A 24,474-nucleotide genomic window follows, 5' to 3' on the forward strand; every position below is an offset into this window, starting at 1 on the left:
TTGGGCTCCTCCTGGGCATGGAGCCTGCCTAAGATTCCCTCTCCCTCTCCCTCTGCCCCTCCCCCTTCCTCTCTCTCTCTCCTTCTCTAAAAAAAAAAAAAGAAAGAAAAAAGAAAAGAAAAGAAATGGGAATTTTGCTTTCTTCAAAGTGTTCACCTGAAATCTATCACTTGATTAAAAAATTAGTAATAAGGGACATCTGGGTGGCTCAGTTATTTAAGTGTCTGACTCTCGATTTTGGCTCAGGTCATGATTTCAGGGTTGTGAGGTAGAGCCCTGCGTTGGGCTCAGTGCTCATCGGGGAGTCTGCTTGAGATTCTGCTTCTCCGTCTCTCTCAGGCCCTCCCCCCCAATAATAAATAAATAAATCTTTTTTTAAATGTTCCTTTTTTTTAAGATTTTATTTATTTATTTGACAGAGAGAGACACAGCGAGAGAGAGAGCACAAGCAGGGGGAGTGGGAGAGGGAGAAGCAGGCTTCCCGCTGAGCGGGGAGCCCGATGCAGGGCTCGATCCCAGGACCCTGGGATCATGACCTGAGCCGAAGGCAGACGCTCAACTGACTGAGCCACCCAGGAGCCCCAATAAATCTTTTTTTAAAAAAACTTCTAAACCGGGGCACCTGTGTGGCTCAGTCGGTTAAGCGTCTACCTTCAGCTCAGGTCATGATCCCAGGGTCCTGGGATCGAGTCCTGCATCGGGCTCCCTGCTCTGTGGGGAGCCTGCTTCTCCCTCTCCTACCCACTTGTGCTCTCTCTCTCTATCTCTGTCTCTCTCTCAAAAAAAATAAATTAAAAAAAAATCTAAAAAAAAAAAAACAAAAAAAACAAAAAAAACTTCTAGTCTGTTTCTAAGAGAAATATCAGAGGAATAAAAAGGAATATTATAGGAAATATCCCTTGAGAAGTAAAAATGGTTGCAAAGGGTATTTTTCTATCATCAGATGGTTTTTCTTCTTCTCTTCCTTCTTCTGTTTTACCCAAGCTAAATTCCACCTGGCTTAAAAAGTAGACATGTGAAGATTCTTATTAATAACACAGGAAATAATAACACTAAACTATTTCACACCTAGAGAAAAGGTAGAACTATTATTAATGTAGATATTAACTTTGTATGGGCAATAGGTACTGAGTTGTAGCTCATATACAATTGCTCTTATTAATCATATCAAATACATTGGCATGAGTTTGGAAGATCTGTTTAATTATTAACCTTAATGTAGAAGGAGTTGATGATATTACCTTAAAACTTTTTGGCTAGAAAATGACATTTGGCATGCACCAGGAATTCCCAGCTTGCCAAAAAGTGCAATGTTAACACCCATATAATGAATTATAATAAGTTCGTTATATGCTACATACCATATTTCTCCTTAAAACTCCCAAACCTACCATAAAATCAAGGCCATTAGGAATAGTTGAACATCTTTGAAAGAATGAAGACCTAAGTCTTCATATACCGCAATTGTTCACTTCCATACATCTAGAAATAACATGGGGGACTTCTAGCTAAGGTATCCTGTCCATACCTGGCCAAGCAATATTCAACACTGAGTATCTCTAGGTGTCAGATGACATGGGAAACAAGGTGTCAGCATTGGTGTAAGTTTCCTGAACCTAGCTAAGGCAACAGTGAACACCTTGGTAGGGATGAAGATTTGAATCATGGTTGCAGGTTTTAAACTTACCTTGCTCTCTTTGTGCTTCATAGTAGAGCCTCTACCTTAAAAATACAATTCTAAAAGGGGAGGGGGACTTGAGTTATCAGGGTAAGTGCAAAGCATTTTTTTCTTGAACTCTCTACAGAAGGATATTTCTCTACATATACTTCCTACCACCTTTTTCTTTCCACATGACCACACTGTGGAAAATAATACACAGATGATACACAGAGTGACTCAGAGACATCTTGCTTTTCCTTAACCTTAGTTTAGAAACTATTTTCTAAAGTCTAGTGGTCAAACGGGGAAGCCAAATGTTAGAAATGTTAGGCAGAAGTGTGTTGTCTTACACAGGTGCTTGTACTTCTCTATCTCATCACATTGACTCCTTATTTAATGAAGAGTGGATCAGAAAGGAATAAGGAGAAAAAAAAAAAAAATCAATGCATTTGCCACACTAGCAGCTGGTGTGCATATCACCCTGGACTCAAGTCTAAGGGTGAGTAAGGTTTTATTTTTTATTTTTTTTAAATCAGTTCACAAAGGAAGGAAACCGTAGGGGGTTCGGAACAGAGATCGGTAAGAGAACCTGGGCACAGGTGAAGTTCATTATAGCTCTCTTGCCGCTGTTGTGTTTTGGTAATTTATGCTCAGTTCTCCCAGCAGGACCTACCCCCAGACAAACTGGTCAGCACTCCATTCCAAGGAGAAAAAAAAAAAAAAAAATCACCGAAAGGAAGAGGTAAGACTCCATTTGCTTTTCTGATGTAGTCTTTTCTCTAAGTTTCTTAGGAGTAAACCTTTAGCATGAAAGCCCAGTGGAGAAACTAACTTTACCTCATGATGTGGCTAATTTAAGAGAAGCTCAAAGACTTGATCACTGTCATCTATTTCTGGCTCTCTGATTTAGCAGACAGATGAAGTGCACTTATAGCTGACAGATGTGGAAATCCATATATAGCCAGACAAATCTCTAGTGGCTACTGATGCAAAATAATATGAGTTGTTTCCACAAAGGTCAGTTGAAATTTGCATTTGAATTTTTCTTCCTGGGGTGCTTTTAATGATAGGATCAGGTCCTCAGGCTCTTGTAGTAAAATGTGCCCTCCAAATTTGTCAATTATGTTAAGGTAAAATCTGGGTTGAGGAAATGCTAAAGAAAAGAATGTGCTCTGCATATTTACCACATACATAGAGAGTGGCTGAAAGATAACTGAATGAGAATTGTGACATTAATCTACCCTTGCAATTATTCTATTAATTGGCAACTCGATTATCAAAATTAGAGTTCATTAAAGGTAAAATGTTTCTTCTGTAAATTTCGTCTCCTGTACAAGATAATACAAAATATGATGCTCAGTGGGGAGACTATTTTATCCACTTGATTCTTTTTATGGCTTACATTTCTGAATACTAAATTGTGATTATTTGTCTGATTCATTCTTTTTAAAGAACTCATCATTGCTATTGTTTTTATTTATATAAAGTTAGATTGCTTTCATAAATATCTAATCCCAACTATTTGCACTGTACAGCGTGTGAATACACTTAATTTTAATTCACATTTTTCACTTTTTATTGCTGAAGAAAATAAAACAAAATTCCAAGATTATTAAAAGCTAATTTAGATCTATATACCATTCCATTATTGACCCAATTTAATAATGTTTTAATTAGTTATTCCAATAGCTTGACTGTAGCGTTGAAAGAAAGTGTTGATTGTATAAAAATAGAGGAGTATAATCGATATTATAACTTAGCTTGAGTCAATTTGTTTTGCTTGTAGGGGGTCCTCACTGTGAAACATCCTAAGATTTTGTGCAATAAAGAGTATGTGAGGTTTTTTATTTTAATTTCCATATATAGGACCATTTGTTGGAATGCCATAATTTAAAAACAACTACAAGGAAAAAAGACAAGCTACTTTAATAAAATTGGTCCCTTGGTCACTGCCAGATATGATAGTAAAGACCGAGTACCTCAGAGCAGTAAATTTAGTTGATAATCTTTTCCTAGAATATAGTGCAGATTACCTTTGTACCCTCACAGCAACAATCTCCGTGGATAGCATGGAGCGGGCATTTGATGAATATTTTATGGATTAGTAAACATGTAAGACAAATACTGTACGTCCAAGAAACAATTGTAACACTGTTTTGAAAAGCTCAATAAGTAGTTATGGATGTGTATATATAAGTGTCTATGCACATATATTTAATTTATTGCTGTAAAATGTGGTATTATTGGCTCAAGCATATGAGTGACTTTTATGACAAATATATATTTAGAAACAGAATCAGAAGTTAATTTAAATGGAAACCTAAATCCCTCTTTCTGCTTCTGAGAAGCACCATACCGTAGTCGTTATTGTCCTCAGAAATTTCTGGGAAGAGGGATTCTTTCTTCTGCCAAAAAAGCGTATTTCATTTAGAGTTGAAATGTCATTCTAATTTTTTAATCTGAATCCCATCTGCTCTCTTAACCTGCTTCTCCTTGTCTTGTCAGTGCAATCAGAATAGTCTTCACTCATAATTACTCATGACTACAATGACTGCAGATAATTCCTGCAGTGTCCTCAGATAGACAACATCAAGCTCTGAACAACTGTCATATTGAACGAAAGACTTTTTCTCGTTTTGTTACAGATTTTTGTGAAGGCTGATTTTTTTAAGACCTACAATTTGAAAAATAGAATATGATTCAACAATAAAAGGTGAAAATTTTGATATATAAAACTTAGATACATTTACCATTAGTTGCATTGGGATATTGATCATATTTATTTTCTGAAAAATAAAATCATGCTATAAGTCTATATAGTCAGTTTCCTGTTATTCTTAACTACTACAACCAAATTTTTCTTCCTCAAACCTTTTTCTGTATTCTTTACTTAAGTTTGGTGTTTGGGATCAAGCACGACTTTTAGCTATAATATGTGAGGTGTAACACAGAACACGCTTAATCAGCAGAATATAATACAGAAACAAAACAAAACAAAACATTGCAAGCATTGACCTTTCTTCTTTCAGGTATTTTATCATTTGCAATTATATCTATAAGGATTTTCTTTATTAGATGGCAAGCTCCTTGAGAATGTAACATGTGCACAATTCATTTTTGAATATATATAAATAGATGTTTTAAATATCTATATCATACCATATCCTATCCTATCGTATCATATCATCAGCCATAGTTTGTTGCATATTCCAAGTGATCAAAAAGTACTTACAGAATGAAACAAGAGTAAATACTTTTGCTGGGCTTCCACTGATTACAAGGAAAGGAAACTCATTCGAGACAACTCAATTTGGCGACAGTTTATTATAAAGATAAGTGTGACAGTAAGAGAGATGCTAATTAAAATCTAAGATTGGAAAATGTGCTAGCAGGTAGCCTTACTGATACCGGAAGTAGATGAAAGTCCTAGGTCTGAGTGGGCTCTGGCAATTCCAGCAGCAAGAACTCATGAATCTTCACTCTAACACCTCACTGCTACTGCTTCTTCACAGCTGTCCGTAGTGTCTGCATCCCTCGGGATTTCTCACTTTCTACTCTGAATCTCTTACAAGGTATTTTCAAGCTTATTCCACCCATGCTCTGAGAATCTTCTTCTTTTTTTTTATGTTATGTTAATTACCATACATTACATCATTAGTTTTTGATGTAGTGTTCCATGATTCATTGTTTGCGTATAACACCCAGTGCTCCATGCAGAACGTGCCCTCTTTAATACCCATCACCAGGCTAAACCATCCCCCCACCCCCCTCCCCTCTAGAACCCTCCGTTTGTTTCTAAGAGTCCATAGTCTCTGAGAATCTTCTTTTGCAGAAGGTACATTCCACACTCCTGCCCATTGAAAACCACTGTTTATAATGTGTACTCTTTCAATATTTCATTGTTCTAGTTTCTACATAATTTTTCTTGATTTTTGACTCCTCTTACCTCTCTGAATGTAGTCTTTGCATTGTAGACTCTATAGCTAATTACTTGATTCTTTCTGTATTTCTAGGTTCAAGATAAGGATTACCCTAACTTAGGGTAGAACTTTCAAACCAGACCACTCAATAGATAATTAGCCAACCTACGATTTGGCTGTTCCTTGGTCACATGGTCTTTGTCCAAGAGTAGGGAGGGGCACTCATATAACCTACCTGTGATGGTCCCTGACACTATGGGTGGGGAAGTGTCCCACAGAAATGACTTTAAGCATGGCCTTATGCCTTAATGGTATGTCAAATACAACACTTCTTGTGAAATGTTACTTGAGAATAAAAAGATGTAACCCAAATTATTTTTTTATCTATACTGACTTTCTAATCACAGAGCATTTACATTTTCAAAATGATAAGCTAGAGTTTAAATTACTTGGTGTGAAGAAATTTGCTATTTTAAAATTTCCATTAATTCTTAAGAGCTATAGTCTTTATTTTTACAATGCTGGCTCTAGTTTTCCCAAAGTATATAAGTAAATAATTAGTGTCAATTGATTATTCCATTTAACCATTTAGTGACTAAGGAGAATGAATGTAATATTAAAGGAGTATGTGAGCAAAACCAAAATGAAAATCCTAATACAAAGAACAATTAATATAATACCTGTAAGGAGGGATAGTTAGAGAATATTATTCTATATTATCTATAGAATATTATTCTATATTATATTCTATATTATTCTATATTCTATAATACCTATAGAATATTATTCTATATTATATTCTATATTATTCTATATTATATTCTATAATATCTATAGAATATTATTCTATATTATCTATAGCCTGAGATAGAAGACTAGACTATGATAGAGATACTATAATTATATCATGTGAATTGAATTAATTTAAAATGTCTCCTTTCTATAAGGACAAATGTGTACATACACACACACACACACACACACACACACACACTTACACACTGTTTAAAGACTTACCATCAGAGAAGTGTGATATGAACGAAGAAGAATACATTTCATTGAATAAGGATTGTAGGAAAGTTAATAGGATGCAGAAAGTTAATAAGAAAAAAAAGAAGCCTGAGACAAGGAAAGCAAAAAGGCATTGAGGAGAAAAAGATGAGGTTTTATAATCATATCAGTAAAAAAGAAAAAAAAAGAGAGAGAGAGATAAAAAATAGGCTCACTAATAAATTAGGAGAGGTATGAAATTAAAGAAATCAGTGATAACCTCAAATGACTGAGATGCTAAACTACTTTAATAAGAGAAATGAAGAAAAGTAGTAGGGAGAACTAGAACACAATAGAAATCTTGCAAAAGTTGTAACTTACAAAAGCTGGAAATGCACACTTGAGAAACTTGGCTGAGTTGGATAAAGCACATTGAAATAATCTATTTTGCATTAGTTTCAGGAGATCAACATAGATTTCACATGTGTTAACCCTATAGTGCTCAAAACATTCCTTTGATTAAATAAAAATATTATCTTTTAATTGCCTGTGGAGAAATAAGATGGAATTGCAAGTGTTGAAATTTCCGTAAAGGGAAAGAATTCTGAGTCAGTCATCGGTCCCTAAATAGATGTGTTACAATTTTATATCATTCCCAAATAGTTCCTGTTGTCATTGCTTTAGTAAATGACAGCATTTAAGGAAAGGAGGCTGGATATATAGTACATTAATCAGTGTACAAATTCTGCTGTGATGACACAAATTCATAATGAAGAAAAGAATAGAAGAAAGAGCAGAGTATAAACCACTGAGAACTATTTAAATGTAAGACTTAAAGAGAGTATATTTGAAAATCAATAAAACATAACCTTTTCTTCCACTGTTCCACAGGCTTGTTTAGTACGCAAGGTTCTTGTAACATACGCAGCTTATTTAGACATTATTTAGACATTCTTTGATATACTGGCTAGCTGGAGTTGGACAAGTCAAATATCTGATCTTCAGTTTCTTCATCTGTAAACTGGATTGTTGGAAGGACCCCAGTACTAATATAATAATTGACACGTCAGTGATGGTCATTGTTATTCTGGCATTTGGTTAACGTGTCCCAATCAAGTAGCAATCTCTGTCTTAAATCTCTTTATTTTTCCTTAGATTTTGAAACCCTCATTATTTTTCATGGATCCTAACATTTTAACAATGTTCTACATCATTTCTTTTACCTTTGTTTAAGTTTCTTTTTTTTTTTTTTTTTAACTAAATATTATTTTAAACCCTGAATTGAACATAGTCCTCTGGCTACAGTCATATGGAGTCATATAGCATAGGTTTTGCAGATTTTACAGTATACGGCCAGAATCATTTTGACTGCAACAAAAGCAAGGCAGTGAAAAATGAAGTCAAATATCCAAGGTCATAGTAATTACTTCTAGCCAGTGCTACTCATGGCAGTGATGTTGAGATCTGATACCTCTGTGTATATAGTCAGATTGAAATAGCTAATACCTCTCATTAGATTGATTTACTAGCACTAGCCACACCTAATACACCTCTGCTGAATAATGATAAAATGTTGCAGTTTTAGTTATATGTACCTTTCAATTAGACAGACAAAACAATTGTAATGATTTAGCATTCTGACTTCTTAAACCGTTGTTATAATCATTGGGTCCTCCATTATAAGCTGAATCTATGCTATGTTCAATCTAAAGCCCTGAAGCTGTGTTGGAACCTCTAAACTCAGGAAATCTATTATAGATTCTTACAAGCACAAATTGCCTATGGCATATGAGTAAATCAAGTGTACCAAATCTGGAGACATCGTGTGGGAAGGGAGGGTGGTGGTTAAGAGGAGCTGTTTCTGTTCTTAATTTTAAAAGCAGGAGTTCAAAGTAAGTGTAGCACTTTTCCTGATAGTGGTGGTTCAACAAGTGTAGTCCTTAGATGGGCAGTATCAACATCAGCTAGAAGCTGGTTAGAAATGCACATTCTCAGGCTCTGCCCCGGACCTACTGATAGGGCCCAGTAATCTGTATTTTCACAAGCCCTCCAGGTGAGTCTAATGCATGTTAGTATTTGATACTAAAGTGTAACATTTGGGCAGAATTATTATGTTTTAAATTGGACCGACTCCAGCTGCCCTTTGTCTCTATATTTTTTTGAGATTTGGCCAAAATTGAGATATTGGTTAATTTTGAAAAACACATAAATGTTTAAATTGAGTACTGATAATTTATAATAGCATAATTACTCACACCCGCTCATATGTCTGGTACTTTGAATTATTCTATTTTTCACAAGAAGTCACACTACAAGGACATATATCAATTTTAGATTATTTCCAAAAATATTTTCCTTAACTTTGAACAGAGGTGGACTAAATTTTAAGTATTCAACATTTAAATTCATAACTAGATAATTTCTTTATGGCTTAAATAAGAACAACAAGAAAACTCTCTTAGTACAGTGATGTCTTGTAATGGATTCATTCATTTATTCATTCACTCCCTCAAGTATTTGAGCATCTGTTATGTGTTAGGCCATATTCTTGGTGTTGAGAATAAAATCATACAAAATAAACTTTCTCTTAATAATATATATTTTTAATTTACCATTTGGAATTAAAATTTACCACATATCAATTGATCACAATGCTCAAATTTTTCATCTTCTTGATAACATTTTAGTTGTAATTTACTTTCTACCAAATTCCTCTTTGATTAGTTTTGAAATAGTTAAGAAAAATCATCTCAAAAGAACTAGATTTGGGTGCCAAATGCACCTCAATATTGTAACTGGATGACCTTGAAAAAGTCAATCTTTGAACCTCATTAATTTCATTTGCATAATGGTAGAGATAACAGCTCTGAACTTAACTGACAAGATTATTTGAAGAGCAAACTAGATAATGAACTACTGTAACTGCCAGAAAGTATTACATGTATTGTTGAGTTTTTTTTTAATTGTCTGTAACAAGTCACCATTTATAAATTAATCGAATGCACATATTTAAATTCTGACTCTGATACTTATTAGCTCTTTGAACTAGGGTAAATTACTTTTTGTGCAAGATTTTGTACTAGAATTTCCTCAAATTAAAATGGTGGTAATATGGGAATTCATAGAAATGTTTTAAAAAATAAATGGTATAACAGATGTGCTTAGACTACTGGTTAGTACATTGCTTACGTATATTAAGCACTTACTATCTTTGTTATTAAACTATTTAAGAAATCCTTATCACTAAAACAGTACTTAGCTAAACCCAAATACCTAGGACTCCGTATTTCCTCCTACCCAAGAATGTGAAGATTAAATCTCTTCTTATAAGTTAGGAGTTTCATTTAAACCTGTGCTGACTCCTTGACACATTTTAGAATATGTTTGTTTTGAAGAACAAAGATTAATGATTTTAGCTACTTCCTTGACTCTTTCTGATAAAACAATGTCTAAAAGAAGATGAAATTATTTGAACTTTTTGACCCTTTGGCTTTCAGATGAACTTAAAGTTTCATTTATTGATACAACTTTAGTGTTCTCCAAATTAAACAAAACTCAACTTTTAGCTATGGGAATTAGACAAAACTTTACCAAAGAGGTAATTTGGTTTGCTACTTACTTACTTTGCTTGTATGTCTCAATGATGTGGATAGTTTACCACTGAATGAGGTAGTCGCGGCTTCTCACGAGCCTAGACCAGGTATCAAGGCAGGAAAATACAGCAGAATAGCTGAAAGGCAAGGAAAATGATCATAGTTGGAATTAGATTTTTGATCCAGTAATATAAACTTAACTAAATGGTGGGGATTTCTCCCTAGCTACAGGTAGTCAACAAAACCACTTGGATAAGAATTACGTTCAGCCTCTTCTAGAGCTATGGGAAGCAAGTGTTGTGGACGGGTGGGTAGGGATTGAACAGCTGCAGCCAGACTGAGAGAAGCATGTCTCCTCTGCAACTGCCTTCTCAGGCTGTCGACCTGGTGAGCTTATGGACTACCTAAGGCCTGGTGAGGCACATTTCAGATCTGGACACTGAGAGGGCCCAAAGTTCTGCATTAGCCTGACTACTAGCTATCCTAAGGAAATGACTCTTCCCTGTCTCATAGAGCCTACTTACCCACCAGGGTTAATATAGGGTAGCTCTTTGATGGTTCACACATCTGGAAGGGAAGCAGCAGGAACCACACACCTGCAGTTTAAATCTCAGAAGGTTTATTGTGTTTTCTTTTGTATATTCTATATTGCGGTTTAATATATGTAAATAGGGTTTTTCCCCCCTAAAAACGTTTCAAATTTTTGTTTGTGGTGTCAAGTTTCATAGTTCTCAGCTAAACCTAGCTTTTGCTTATTTATTTATTTATTTATTTTACTCAGACAGTCCTACAAATTTCCACATCCTTTTTGTCATTTTCTATAAGGCACCATCTCATTAGAACCCAATGAAAATGACTGCAAGGATGACTGACTTCAAGCTGAATGGGTTTGGCAGAGCACTGAATATTTTCCTGGCCATCAGCAGATTTCAGTGTGCTTAGGTGAATTGCATTTACTTTGCATGCAGTTTTAAATGGATCGTGTGCACTGGGTAAACTGGTTGTTCTAAATACATGTGAACATACAATCTTCTAGAAGTTGAGGTTGGGCTCAAGCCTCGTAGAAAGGCAACATCTCCACAACAATCAGTGTGTTTCAAAATATAAACGTGGTGGAAGCGAGCATCTGTATATCCATATGAGTTGGTCAGGAATAAGCAAAACAGCCCAAAAATTCAGGAAAAATTAACTAAATGGGTACTGATTTGGGGGGATTGCAATTCGGAACTTGCCATTAAGTTCAAAAGGTAAATATTTTCTACCCAACAATTATAGTTATGGTCTTTTTCATGTACAAAAGTGTCAAAAAAAAGATGTACAAAAAGTGTCAAAAAAAAAAAGCTATGATAATATTAATTGCAGTAACATTTTGTATAAGAAAAAAATGTAAAGCACTTCACTGTCTACCAATAAGAGTGTTAAATAAAGTACTGTATGATAATGCTAGTATTACACAGTTGTTGAAAGGAATGAGGAACGCATTTATGTATCAGAATGAAAAATTGTCTAAGATATATCTTAGATAAAGCAAAAGTTACAGAAGAGTATCATTTGGTATGACAGTTGTGAAATAACTTTCTATCTTTCTGTATCTATCTACATGTGTTAATCTAGATATCTACCTACTCATTCATCTATCTTTCTATCTATCCATTCACCAAGGTGCTTTAAATGTCAGGAAGAATGAACAACAACAAAAAAATGGTAACAATGATAATTTTGGGGAAATGAGGTATGGAGAATCTGTGTAGGGAGAATTTTTATGTATCATTTTATAATTTTCTTTTCTTCTTTTTTTTTTTTTAACATGTATTTATTTATTTGGGGGGATGGGGGGAGGGGCAGAGGGAGATGGAGATGGAGAGAGAATCCCAAATGGACTCCAGGCTAAGCACAGAGCCTGATGCAGGGCTCAATCTCATGACCCTGAGATCAGGACCTGAGCTGAAACCAAGAGTCAGTCACCTAACTGAGTAAGCCACCCAGGGGTCCCACAATTTTCTGTATGTATTAGTGGTCTATTGTTATATAACAAAGATTCAAAGCTTGGTGACTTTAAGCAACAACTATTTATTTGCTTACAATTCTGTGGCTGGCAGGTTAGGCAAGGTTTAATTGGCCCAGCTTGTCTTTATGTTATATCATGTCTAGGTGAACTCCTTCTACAAGCATTTGGTTGGTTAGGGGCTGGCTAGTCTTGAGTGGCCTCATTGCCATGTCTGGGCCCTGTGCTGGAATGGCTGAGACGGCCAGGCCTCCTTCTCCTGTGATCTCTCTCAAAGGTTATTCATAACCAGCATTCTTCCAAAAGGGCAAAAGTGAACAGTGCAGGCCTTCTTGAAGATAAGGCTTACAGTCCCCCAACATCGCTTCTGCTTTATTCTACTGGTCAAAGCAAGTAGCAAGACAAGCCCAGGTTCAAAGAATGAGGAAATAGACTCCATTTCTTGAGAGAGGAGCAGTAACAACCTGTGGCCATGTTTAATCTAATACACTCTGCGAGTTGAATGTGTTATAAGCATTAATTGTTTTAATAAGAATAATAGGAAAAATAGAAAGAGGTGCTAAGTTTTTTTTCCTGTCATGGAGTATTGGTTTCTCCAGTTGCCCTCTGTATCTTTGAGTTACACAAGAGCCTGTTTCAATTTTTATAATGAAATGTGATTACTGGTTAGTTAGGAATGATCCTATAACATACATAAAAAAGATTTGAATAAGTTTCAGTCTCTACAAAAAGATTCATTCCAGATGTGAAATTCCAACATGCATGTGAAATGCGCATATACTTTTATTTACAAGTGGGCACTAATGACTTTTGCACAGTGAGTAAATAAACTTAGATAAAATTGCATTATCTTCCATGTGTCTGTGGGTAGCTTTAATAGAATTAAAAGTCTTTCTTCCTTACAAACATTTGTCATTCAGCACTTTAGTGGCAAAATCTTCTCTACTTTATGTAGTAATGTCCTACTAAAAGGAAATTTAAATAGAAAAGGTATGAATTATTCTAAATGGTTACTGAAATTACTCTTTAGTTTCCTACCAAAATGAATTCAATGATTAATTTTCTTATTAAAGGTAAGTAAGCCCTCATTTTTCAGATTCGGTGTGGAAAAAGGTTGTGCTTTTCTGCTGCATTCTTAGAATATACCTGTCCCCTCACAGCTCCTCTACTTTTTCTCAAGTTTGAGATCTCTCAGTTCTAGAAATCCCTACCAAGGTTATATGGGTTAATTGTACCTTGTTTACTCTGTACTTTGCCTCTTCCCTCTCACTGGGACTCCAAAACCAGTTCCCTCTTCCAGTCCTGACCAAAGCAGTAACAAAGAGATAGAAACAAAAATTCAAAGGAGCCACTAGCCGGTGAGCCAAATGATGAGTCTTAGCCAACGCTTGCTTGCAGAGCCTAGCTTTATGTTTTGTTAGTTTATTTGGTTTTACTTATCTATGAAATTAGCTGTGATCTGCCCTGGAGAAAAGACAAATAACTCAGTGGTGAAGCTAATATAAGGGGAAGAAAGAATTAAAGGCAAGGAGTTCTCATAGATGGAGCTGATTTTTTTTCTGTTTTTCAGCAGAAAACAGAATATTCAAATTCAAATTAGGGTAATGCAAGAGGGGGTTGATAAAATAACCATGCTGAAAGATATAAGTTATATGTGTTGAGAAACCACAGGGAAGAGAGCAATACTCTGGGGCTATTGCCGTATTAGGATCAAAGGATGAAGGGTGAGACTTTGTGACTCATTGGTTAAGGGACTTGGCAGAAAAGTAAGGAGCTGAGGGAATGAACACCCTGAGTTCAATCTGCTCTTTTCTCTCTATTCCTGGTGTGGCTTTCCATTGGCCAAACCCAAATGAAAGCTAGAAGGCAGGGCAGTCTATTGGGTAGTCCATTCAGGATCAGTGTCCTGAGCCAAAAACAGGGTAGAAAAGGCAGAAAGGCAAGGAGAAGATATATGGTCCAGAAAGGAAAGAGCAAAAAGAGGTAAGAGGGAGAGAAGGAGAGGGGGAGGAAGGGTGGGAAGGAGAGACAGAGGTGGGTAGGAAGAATGCATGAGGTTGTAGTTGGCTGTCAAAGTTTTGTGGGCCCTAGGAATGGCTTTAATCACAAGAATGATGAAAACTGATTATGGTAATTACTATTCATCAGTCCTGTAAATATTTCTGTTCTGTTTCCCTCCATAGGTTAGATTGTAAGCTACCTGAGGGCAAAGATCCTACTGATCTTACTTACTAAAGGATCCTCCTTAAATATCTGTTGAATCACATTGAATAAGGGTACTTTACTGAGTTTAATTATTTTGAAAATTTGAGAATAGCTCAGAGTAAGATTTTTAAGGCTATGTCACTGGGTTACAGTGATACCATCTTACAATGAACAAGAACATGACATCCCTTCACCTGTCAACATTGTGATTATTAATCCCCCACAACTTCTGCTGACAGCAGAGAATCTCTGTTCTGACAATGACAATATAAGTTGGTTTGCCAGAGAAGTTTACCAACAGCTTGAAACTTTCATGATGAAATGACTGGTCAAGTTAGTGTTGATGGCATCTGGCCGGAGCCATCCATCACTAATCCTGGAAGCAGGACTATCTAATGGTTCCAGTTTTATTCAATCTATTTTATGCAGCCATGCTTGACTATGCAACAAGAGACCTCAGGGTTGATATTAGGATATATTTGATCTCCTAAAAGGCTTTTCCACTTCAGTAACTTGCAATCCTCCTCAAAAGTCCTTGAGGCAGCCGTTCATGAACTAGTGCTTCCTGATGACAACATACCCAACATGACCTAAAATGGATTTCAGAAAACTTTGTAGGCCTTGTGTTAGAAGTTGTCTATAAGCTGGAGATCCCTTAATAGGTGCCAGATTTCACTAAAAAAATTCTAAAACAGTTCAGCAACACTAAATATTTTGAAAGAAATTGTTGACAGTTTGTTGCTTTGTCATTTTACAAATAATCACCAGGTAGATAAGAAAATTCAGAGTAGGGGTGCCTGGGCGGCTCAGTCAGTTAAGCATCCAACTCTTGATTTCGGCTCAGGTCGTGATCTCAGGGTCCTGGGATGGACCCCACGTGGGCTCTGTGCTCAGTACAGAGTCTGCTTGTCCCTCTCCTTCTGCCCTCCCCCCACTGGTTCTCTCTCTCTCTCTCTCTCTCTCTCTCTCTGTCTCAAATAAATGAATAAATCTTTTTTATTATAACTCTAGAAACTTTCCACAGTGCCTTACCCACAGTACCCTAGTGGGTACTCCACAGACAGATGTTGGTTGAGGGACTGAATGGGTTCATATATTTGTGTGCACATATATCGTTTATGGTTGCACACTCTCAGTAGCCATATATTTGTAGTTCTTTTCCTTCTGTGGTGCATCTCTCATTTCTTGTCACAATTATTAATTACATAGTTTAATTCATGACTGTGGGACAATCCAAAGTTATGTGGCTCAAACCGAAATTGCTTATTTGGTCTTAGCATGGTATATTCAGAATCTAGAGAGTGAAGTAGCCATTAAGTATGCATACAAGAAATTTCCTGGACACATTTTTGACCGTTTTTTCTATGCTACACACACAATGAGTTTGCTGTAACAAATGTGGATTTTCTCTTAATGTTTTTCTTTGAATTTCAGCAATGCAGGAAAACCATTACCCCCAAATTACAAAAAAAAAAAAAAAAAAAATCATTGGGCCATTTGCTATTCTGACTGCTTACTGCTTCTGTCACAATTTTAGAATTGAACCTACCACATTTACTAACGTCCTGCCTGTCTTTCTTAAGTAGTTAATTATAATTTCATGCAATCTTTCTGGGAACCTATATCCATTAACAAAATTGGGTTTCCTTCAATTGTGGCTATAAGTTGATGGATCACAGTTCACCTATGTTTTCACTAAGGGCAGTGCTGCTCAGGCCCATACAATGGATCCAAGTGTGCTTATTTTAAGAACTTGGTAGAATTATACCCACTTCCATCTTCACAGTCATGTTTGAAGTTCCTGCTACGGTCCTGATGAGTCATGTGCTCACTCAGTACTTATCATTGTGCTGTATTTCATGAGCCCCTGCTAACACATTCCTCTTTAATTCAACAGAAATTAGTTTCCATCTAAAAGTTACCTTTATGAAATTTCCCTTTGAAAAACACTATTTTCTCATTTCTATTATTTTTAACATATTTACTTACATCTGGGAATGTTTCCAAAAGGAGCTTTAGGAAATTATTGTACACTCATTTGGGGCAGGGGGAATACATCTATTGGAAGGTCTGAATACTGCCACATGGAGAACAAATGAGGGCAATTAATCCTGGTAATTCTCAAAGTGAAAATACTTTATAACATGAAAAATATAGATTTAACAAATTGATTTTCCGTTTGAGATATATTTTCTCCCTTATCTTGAGGAAATACACATAATCGTATTTTTTGTCAAGATGCTAGTTAATACAAAGTACTTAGAAAAAAAAATAAGCGAGGATGAAAGCAGATACATATGTTTAAGCCATATAAATAATTTATAGCCTCACAATAATGCATTGTAATATAGGCCAGACTCAGCATGGTAATTAAACTGCTCATTAAGTATCTGTTAATGCACACCCACATGTCTCTAACTCTTAGAGGCCATTCGCAGTTCTGCTCGTTAGGCCCCGAGTGAATTATCCACTCTTGAATCCCTTTGGCTCTACTCGTCCTTCAAGTTACGCATGCATATATTCCAGAGATGCTCGTGGTGCCTACGGTATGCATACGCCCTATGTTGGGCTGGGGGAGTACAGAGGGAAAGAAGAGAGAAACTAATAGGACTTACGACTGACCTAGACTCATACCCTGGGCCAGTTTCTTTCCTATTGTGTATGAAACATAGACAAATGGTCTAAAACATATCCAGGAAATTTCTTTTATGCATATTGCATGCTCCTTTGCTCTCTGTTTAGCATGGCCATGAGCTTTTCACTGCATCAAGATAGAAGAATTAACTAAAGATTTTCAAATAGCATGTTCTAGAACTTGCATCCATTTCCACCACCTTTGTCCTCAATCACTGAGGTTCCAAGAAACCACATGGGCTCCTCTGAGATTGTTTCATGTGGTGCTTGTATTAGCCCAACAAGATCACCCTTGAATTATTTGACAGATCTTATTGACTCCTTCTGTTTATAATGCCCTGATGTAATTTGAGAACTGTTTATATCACTTTCATTTCTAGAATGTTTATGCATTGTGCTGAGGTTTAGAAATCTAAATTAGGTAAAATGTGGATGGGGAGATGGATGAAGGGCATTTGTTGTCTAGGCTTTGCAAGTGGGTAAGCAGTGGTGATCATTGATTTTGATGTTTGTTTAGAATTTTTTAATTTGAGCCATATGCTACATGTTTCACTTTCTACCTAAGAATGTATTTTAGAGTAATTTTAAAGAAGCCAAAATCAAGGAAATCAATTTCTGAAATCTGAAGCTATAATGAAAGGGACAAAAGTGAGAGAGTGAATAAACACAAGGCAGAAATCAAGAAGAGAAAATCAGTCATTTCACAGAGATCATTCCTACAGTACTCTTGGAAAGATAAAAGATTGATAAAACTATAAACTGAGAAGGCATGATTTCATTATATAATGCTAAATCTATATAAGATACCCAATAACTAGTTTTGAAATTCTTAGATTTAAATTTGCATCTATAAGAAATATGTCAGATGCTTAAAAGCTTTCCCATTCATACACTTTAAACTAAGCTTACATCATTTCAAGCTACCTTAACCATCTCTAAACATACTCACCCCTGAGATTGTAATTTAAATTGTCTTGTTCTTACTTTTGATTAAATTACATCCTAAATGTACAACAGTGTATGAATCATAAACTCTGTAAACTTTCACAAGGTGAAGGTAACGGTTTACCCAGCACCAAGATCAAAAAGTCTTGTCAGCACCCTGGAAGCCTCTCTTATGTTCCTTCTAGTCACTAATCCCAACCCAAAGGTAACAGCTCTCCTGGTTTCTAACAGTATAGATTGTTTTGACAATTTTTGAACTTTACATAAATGGAATCATACAGACTGAACTTTTGGTTCAGGTTTCTGTTTTCTGCCTATGGGATTCATTCATATATTTTTATATTAAAAATACTTATTTTATTTATTTCTTTGTCTTTTGTAGTTTCAAGTTTTTATTTAAATTCCAGGTAGTTGGGGCGCCTGTGTGGCTCAGTTGGTTAAGCAACTGCCTTCGGCTCAGGTCATGATCCTGGAGTCCCAGGATCGAGTCCCACATCGGACTCCCTGCTCGGCGGGGAGTCTGCTTCTCCCTCTGATCCTCCCCCTCTCATGCTCTCTGTCTCCCATTCTCTCTCTCAGATAAATAAATAAAAAATCTTTAAAAAAAAAATAAAATAAATGAATAAATAAATAAATTCCAGGTAGTTAACATATAGTGTAATATTAATTTCAGGAGTAGAATTTAGTGATTCATCACTTACGTATAACACCCAGTGCTCTCATTCATACTTTTTTCCATATATTTACAGTTCACTCATTCTCATTGATGTATAGTATTCTATTCTGTGAATATAGCACAGTGTAATTATCCATTTTACTACTGATGGGCAAAAATTAAGAGCATTTGGGAGCTACCAACTTGGGCCAATTGAGCACTATGCTGCTATGGACACTCTAGTACGTGTCTTTTTCTGGGTTACTGGGTAAGCCAATGTTCAGCTTTAGTAGATCCTGCCAAAGAATTTTAAAAAGTAGTTGTAAAGTTTGGGTTTAAAATACAAAGAAGTCATCATTCTTTGGTAGAAGTCTAATGGCTGAATGTGTAAACTATAGACAGAATTGTGTGAGGGAATTAATGAAACATTGGGCTGTGAATGAGTCCTCCCATTGTAGGCCTACCATGTTTTCTGTCAGAAAGCACATCTCTTGAGGAAGACAGCAGCCATTACTCTTCTGATAGCCACTTGATACCAGCACCTCAGAAAAAGATTCTTTCAAATAGTCTAAATGTTTGGAAGTGCCTCTATGTCAAAACCTGCCTGAGGTTGGAATAAAAGGAAAAAAAAAAAAGCTTCATTACATATCATATGCATTTCTTTGTAACCTATGCCAAGTGGGTAAATTAGTAGAAATGTTTTCTCACCAAACAATAAAGTGAGCTGTGTGCATGTTATCTTTATAGTTGAAATGGGGAAATTGTGAGAAAGATTAGGTACACAGGAGATTATTTTTTTAATGATGCTTATCTGAAATTTTCAAAATAGTTATATCTTACTATTATATTACCATTTTTTTATTTTTATTTTTATTTTTATTTTTTTTTATTTTTATTTTTTTAAAGATTTTATTTATTTATTTGACAGAGAGAGACACAGCGAGAGAGGGAACACAAGCAGGGGGAGTGGGAGAGGGAGAAGCAGGCTTCCCGCGGAGCAGGGAGCCCGATGTGGGGCTCGATCCCAGGACCCTGGGATCATGACCTGAGCCGAAGGCAGACGCTTAACGACTGAGCCACCCAGGCGCCCCTACCATTTTTTTAAATAATCATTTTTAAACTGTGGTTTTCTCACTAAGTTATAAGCTTTGAATTTAGGGGAAAATATTTTTTATAATCCTAGTCACACACTTTGTTGTGTTACACTAGAAAATAATTTAATGTTCATTTACTCAGTACTCACAGACATAACCTTTTTTAGTTAGGATGAATAAAAGATGCAATAAAATGTTTTTTGAGTATAGTTATCATTTGGGCATCTTGGCTAAAGGTAGGTACTAGATGACTTTCAGCAAAGCGGAGTCCCATATCTTAGCTCTAGAACGTACCACAGGTTTTCTTTCTTCAGCAAATATTCCAAATAAAATTGTTCAGGATGTGACAGCACATAAAAATAAATTGTATTTCTCGGGACGCCTGGAGGCTCAGTCAAGCGTCTGCCTTCAGCTCAGGTCATGATCCCAGGGCCTGCTCAGCTGGGAGTCTGCTTCTCTCTTGCCCTCCTCCTACTCATGCTCTCTCACTCTCTCTCAAATAAATAAATAAAATCTTAAATAAATAAATTGTATTTCTTAAGCACTAACAGTTGCTCCAAAAGGGTGATAACAATGAAAAGTGACTTACAACACACACATTTGCACACATGCGCACATGAATAATCCTCACGGTGATTACTCAAACTGGGAAAAGCAGCCATGAAAATTTGCATGTCTCATAATGTCGGAGTGGTGGGGGGAGGGCATCCCTCAACTAAAACAAGTACAGTAGAATCACTTTTAATATGCTCCAATTAGTTTAAATGGGTTTGAAGTAATGATCTCCTTCATCTCATTTTAGCTTTATTAGGTTGGGTTTTGTAACCTTTCTGCTTTGTTTATGCTATGGACTAAATCGTGTGCCCCCACAATTTATGTGTTGAAGCCCTAAACCTCAATGTGACTATTTTTGGACACGGGGTTTTTAGGAGGTAATTAAGGTTAAATGAGGTCACAAGGGTAGGGCCCTGATCTGATAGGATTAGTGTCCTTTTAAGAAGAGACATTAGCATTTCTTTCCACCTCTCCGTCCCCCTTTGCCATGTGAGGACACAGTAAGAAGGTGGCCATCCACAAGCCAGAACGTGAGCTCTCACCAGAGACCAACCTTGCAATACTTTGATCTGGGAATTCTGGCCTCTAGAACTTGGAGAAAATAAATTTAAACAATGTCATCCAGTCTGTGGAATTTTGTTATGGCATCCCAAACACACTAAGACAGTTCATAAAAAAGTTGAACTTTTTTTCTTAGTTCCTAGCAAATTCCTCACTTTTGCTAAAGTGAGTTCATACTTCATGGTGCCTGAAGAAAAAAAGTCAAGGGAAGCGGTGCTTGAAATGTAATATGACCCTTTCCCATTTAGCTTCCTAGAGGTCTGAGAAAATGGCCAATACAGATCAGAAATGGAACCTCCTCACCAAGTAGATTGTGTGTTAATTTTCAACTGATTTGCAGGTATTTCGCTCTTTGCTCTCTGAATGAGCACTTCCTTTGGAGTGACTGACTCTCTGACAGTGACATACAAACATTTGATTTAAAAGTTATGCTCTATGAAACTCACAATACTCATGGTAATAATACATCTATGGCCTTTATATTCACAAATTTTTTATTCCCTTGACTATATTCCGACTAAGCATGAACCAGTGATGTACGAACTGATTCCTTTCCACTCCCATCTGCCATCCTTCTTCTATCCAGGAATATATCTCTTTACAGAAATTCCAGCTTCTGTCTCAGAAGTCCTGACGTTTCAGAGTCTTTATTTAGCTCTGCTTTTATACAAAGATATTTTGAAATGGTAATATCACTTGTAAAGAGTCCTTCCTCCCTCTGGGACAAGTAATCGTGTTTTGTATTGTTTCTGAAGTGCAACATGGGAAAGAGGTAATATATCTTTCAAGCTGAATGCTTTCATTGTCACTGGTTTTCATTTTTCACACAGACTTTGACATATTTCAGTATTGTTGGAGGTGATGCTGTGAAAAAAGCTAGAAGGCTGGTTCATCCACATCCCTGGCTTCACCCTCTTTCTCTTTTCATATAAAAATTGTAAAACTTAACAGATGATGACTAGCTTAGCAGTGTCGTTCTTTTTAAATTCTTCGTGAACCTTGTACTCTGGCTGGTATTGATTTCCTTTGCCATTGTCAGTACAGTTGAGTGAGTCTTTGGTGTGCATTATCCTTCAAAGATCAATATATAACTTTTCCTATAGAACAGACTTAAACTTAGGGATAGAATTTAATGATCCATGATATATTAGTGAAATTATACCAAAGTAATTATTTGGTAGATGGTTAATAAGTTTATGAAAAATTATGAAGATAAACACTGAAATAACTTTATAATCTTGTATGTCATAATGTGGAGACCTATATTTTGCTCTTTTCATAAATCTAAAAATTTTATGCCTGTCTGCATAGTGAAATCTTATATACAAAGAATATAATCATCATCTAAGTTTTCATCCTACCTGAAAAAGCCGCTCTTATTTAAAAAGTGATAAAATCTTTATATTGATGAATGGGCAGAATGAAGAAATAATTGTAGCATTATGGGAATCAGTAATAGACAATAATTATAGTTCTCTAATTGCATTACTTTTAAACAAGTGTAGATCCCTCTATTGACCCTTAATTTTACTATTGTTATTTGCATACTAAATTTTCAAAAGTATTTACAATGATTAGAGTGACATTTTATTTTTTATTATTTGCATCATTAATTAAAATACTATGGTCTAAGTCTTTTTAATTTTTATATTTATTTTTATAAGTACAATGATACAAATTTTACCTTGGATTTTAGGATGTGTAGTTGTTTCCAGTGGCAAAAGTCAATCAATGTATAATAGCCCATCAAACAATCATAAACAGATGTGCCATGTTCTTTTTTTTTTAAATGTTTTATTTATTTATTCATGAAAGTCAGAGAGAGAAAGAGAGGCAGAGGCAGAGGGAGAAGCAGGCTCCCTGCCTAGCAGGGAGCCCGATGTGGGACTCGATCCCAGGACCCTGGGATCATGACCTGAGCTGAAGGCAGACGCTTAACCATCTGAGCCACCCAGGCGCCCCGTGCCATGTTCTTTTTACATGATCAGATTTGTGGCCTATAATCCAATAAAAGCAAATTGCTACATTGTTCATATTTTCTTTGTTACTACCTATGGATATGGCTTGCCATAGGATTTCTTTGTCCACATCAATTTTATAATGTAAAATATTGGGTTATTTTATATTTTATGTCATAATATATTGTCCCATTCCATAACTTGTATTAGGTTGCTTTGTTCATTTATTCACTGTTACAAAAAAATGGGAGTTACTATCCTTTAGGTTCATGGTTACTCTAAATGAGGATCCTATAAACAGAATATTTATTTATTTTTTTAAAGATTTTTATTTATTTATTTGAGAGAGAGAATGAGAGAGGGAGAGAGCATGAGAGGGGGGAGGGTCAGAGGGAGAAGCAGACTCCCCACTGAGCAGGGAGCCCGATCTGAGCAGGACTCGATTCTGGGACTCCAGGATCATGACCTGAGCCGAAGGCAGTCGCTTAACCAACTGAGCCACCCAGGTGCCCTAAACAGAATATTTAAAAGATTTGAGCCCAACAGAAAATTATCTTATGATAATAAGAAATATTGCAACTTCCATTGTAAAAATGCATATTTAATAGTAATTCGGATGTAATTTTTTTCTCACAAAATAATACTCTTCTTACATGACTGAAGTCCCTTCAAGTGATTAAAAGAAAGTCTTACCTAGAATTTTAGTTCTATGTCCATTTTAAGAGTGTCATTGAAAAGATGCTCTTTCACAAATATCTCACTTAAGAGGACTTGTGTTCTGACAAAAATGCATTGTTATCTGTTCCTTTTTCCTATTGGCAAGTAAAATAATGTGAATGATGTACTGCTCTTCAATCTGAGAACTGATTACATGGTGTGGTATTATAAGACATAGAACTTTGTTTTAATTACACAGGTGAAAATTTCTAGATATATGTGGAAAACGTGTGTATACATTCACAAAAATATAAAAAAAAATTTGTATGTATATCCATACATATTCAAAGTATTTGTGTGTGTATAATTTAAAACAAAGTTGAGCCATTATAATGTATATTTTTAGTTATTAACAGTTTTTTGAAGATTTTATTATTTTTTCAGTAATGTCTATTCCCAACGTGGGGTTTGAACTCACAACCCCAAGATCAAAAGTCCCACACTCGGGCGCCTGGGTGGCTCAGATGGTTAAGCATCTGCCTTCGGCTCAGGTCATGATCTCAGGGTCCTGGGATCGAGTCCCACATCGGGTTCCCTGCTCAGTGCAGAGCCTGCTTCTCCCTCTCCCTCTGCCACTCCCTCTGCTTGTGCTCTTCTGTCTATCTCTCTGTCAAATAAATAAATAAAATCTTAAAAAAAAAAAAAAAAAGAGTCCCACAATCGACCAAGTGAGTCAACCAGATGCCCCTTTAAGTTATTATCTTTTTGAACAATTTCATACATTGTTAAATATTTTCAGGAATATAATTTTAATGACTTCATAATATTTTAGCTTATGCATGTACCATAATTTGGCCACTTTCTATTGTTGGGCATTTAAGTAGTTTTGCTTTCCCATTTCTTTAAATAGTAAAATGTCTATTTTTAAAATCAAAATTTGAGATCTATACATTCATAAATCATTTATACATTGATTGAATTCCTTAAATATTTCAGGCAGTCTGCTAGGGGCTGGGTATACAATGTGGAAACAAAAAAATAC

This window comes from Phoca vitulina, unplaced genomic scaffold (genome assembly GCF_004348235.1).
Source record: "Phoca vitulina isolate PV1807 unplaced genomic scaffold, GSC_HSeal_1.0 scaffold9, whole genome shotgun sequence".
In the NCBI taxonomy this organism is placed as follows: Eukaryota; Metazoa; Chordata; class Mammalia; order Carnivora; family Phocidae; genus Phoca; species Phoca vitulina.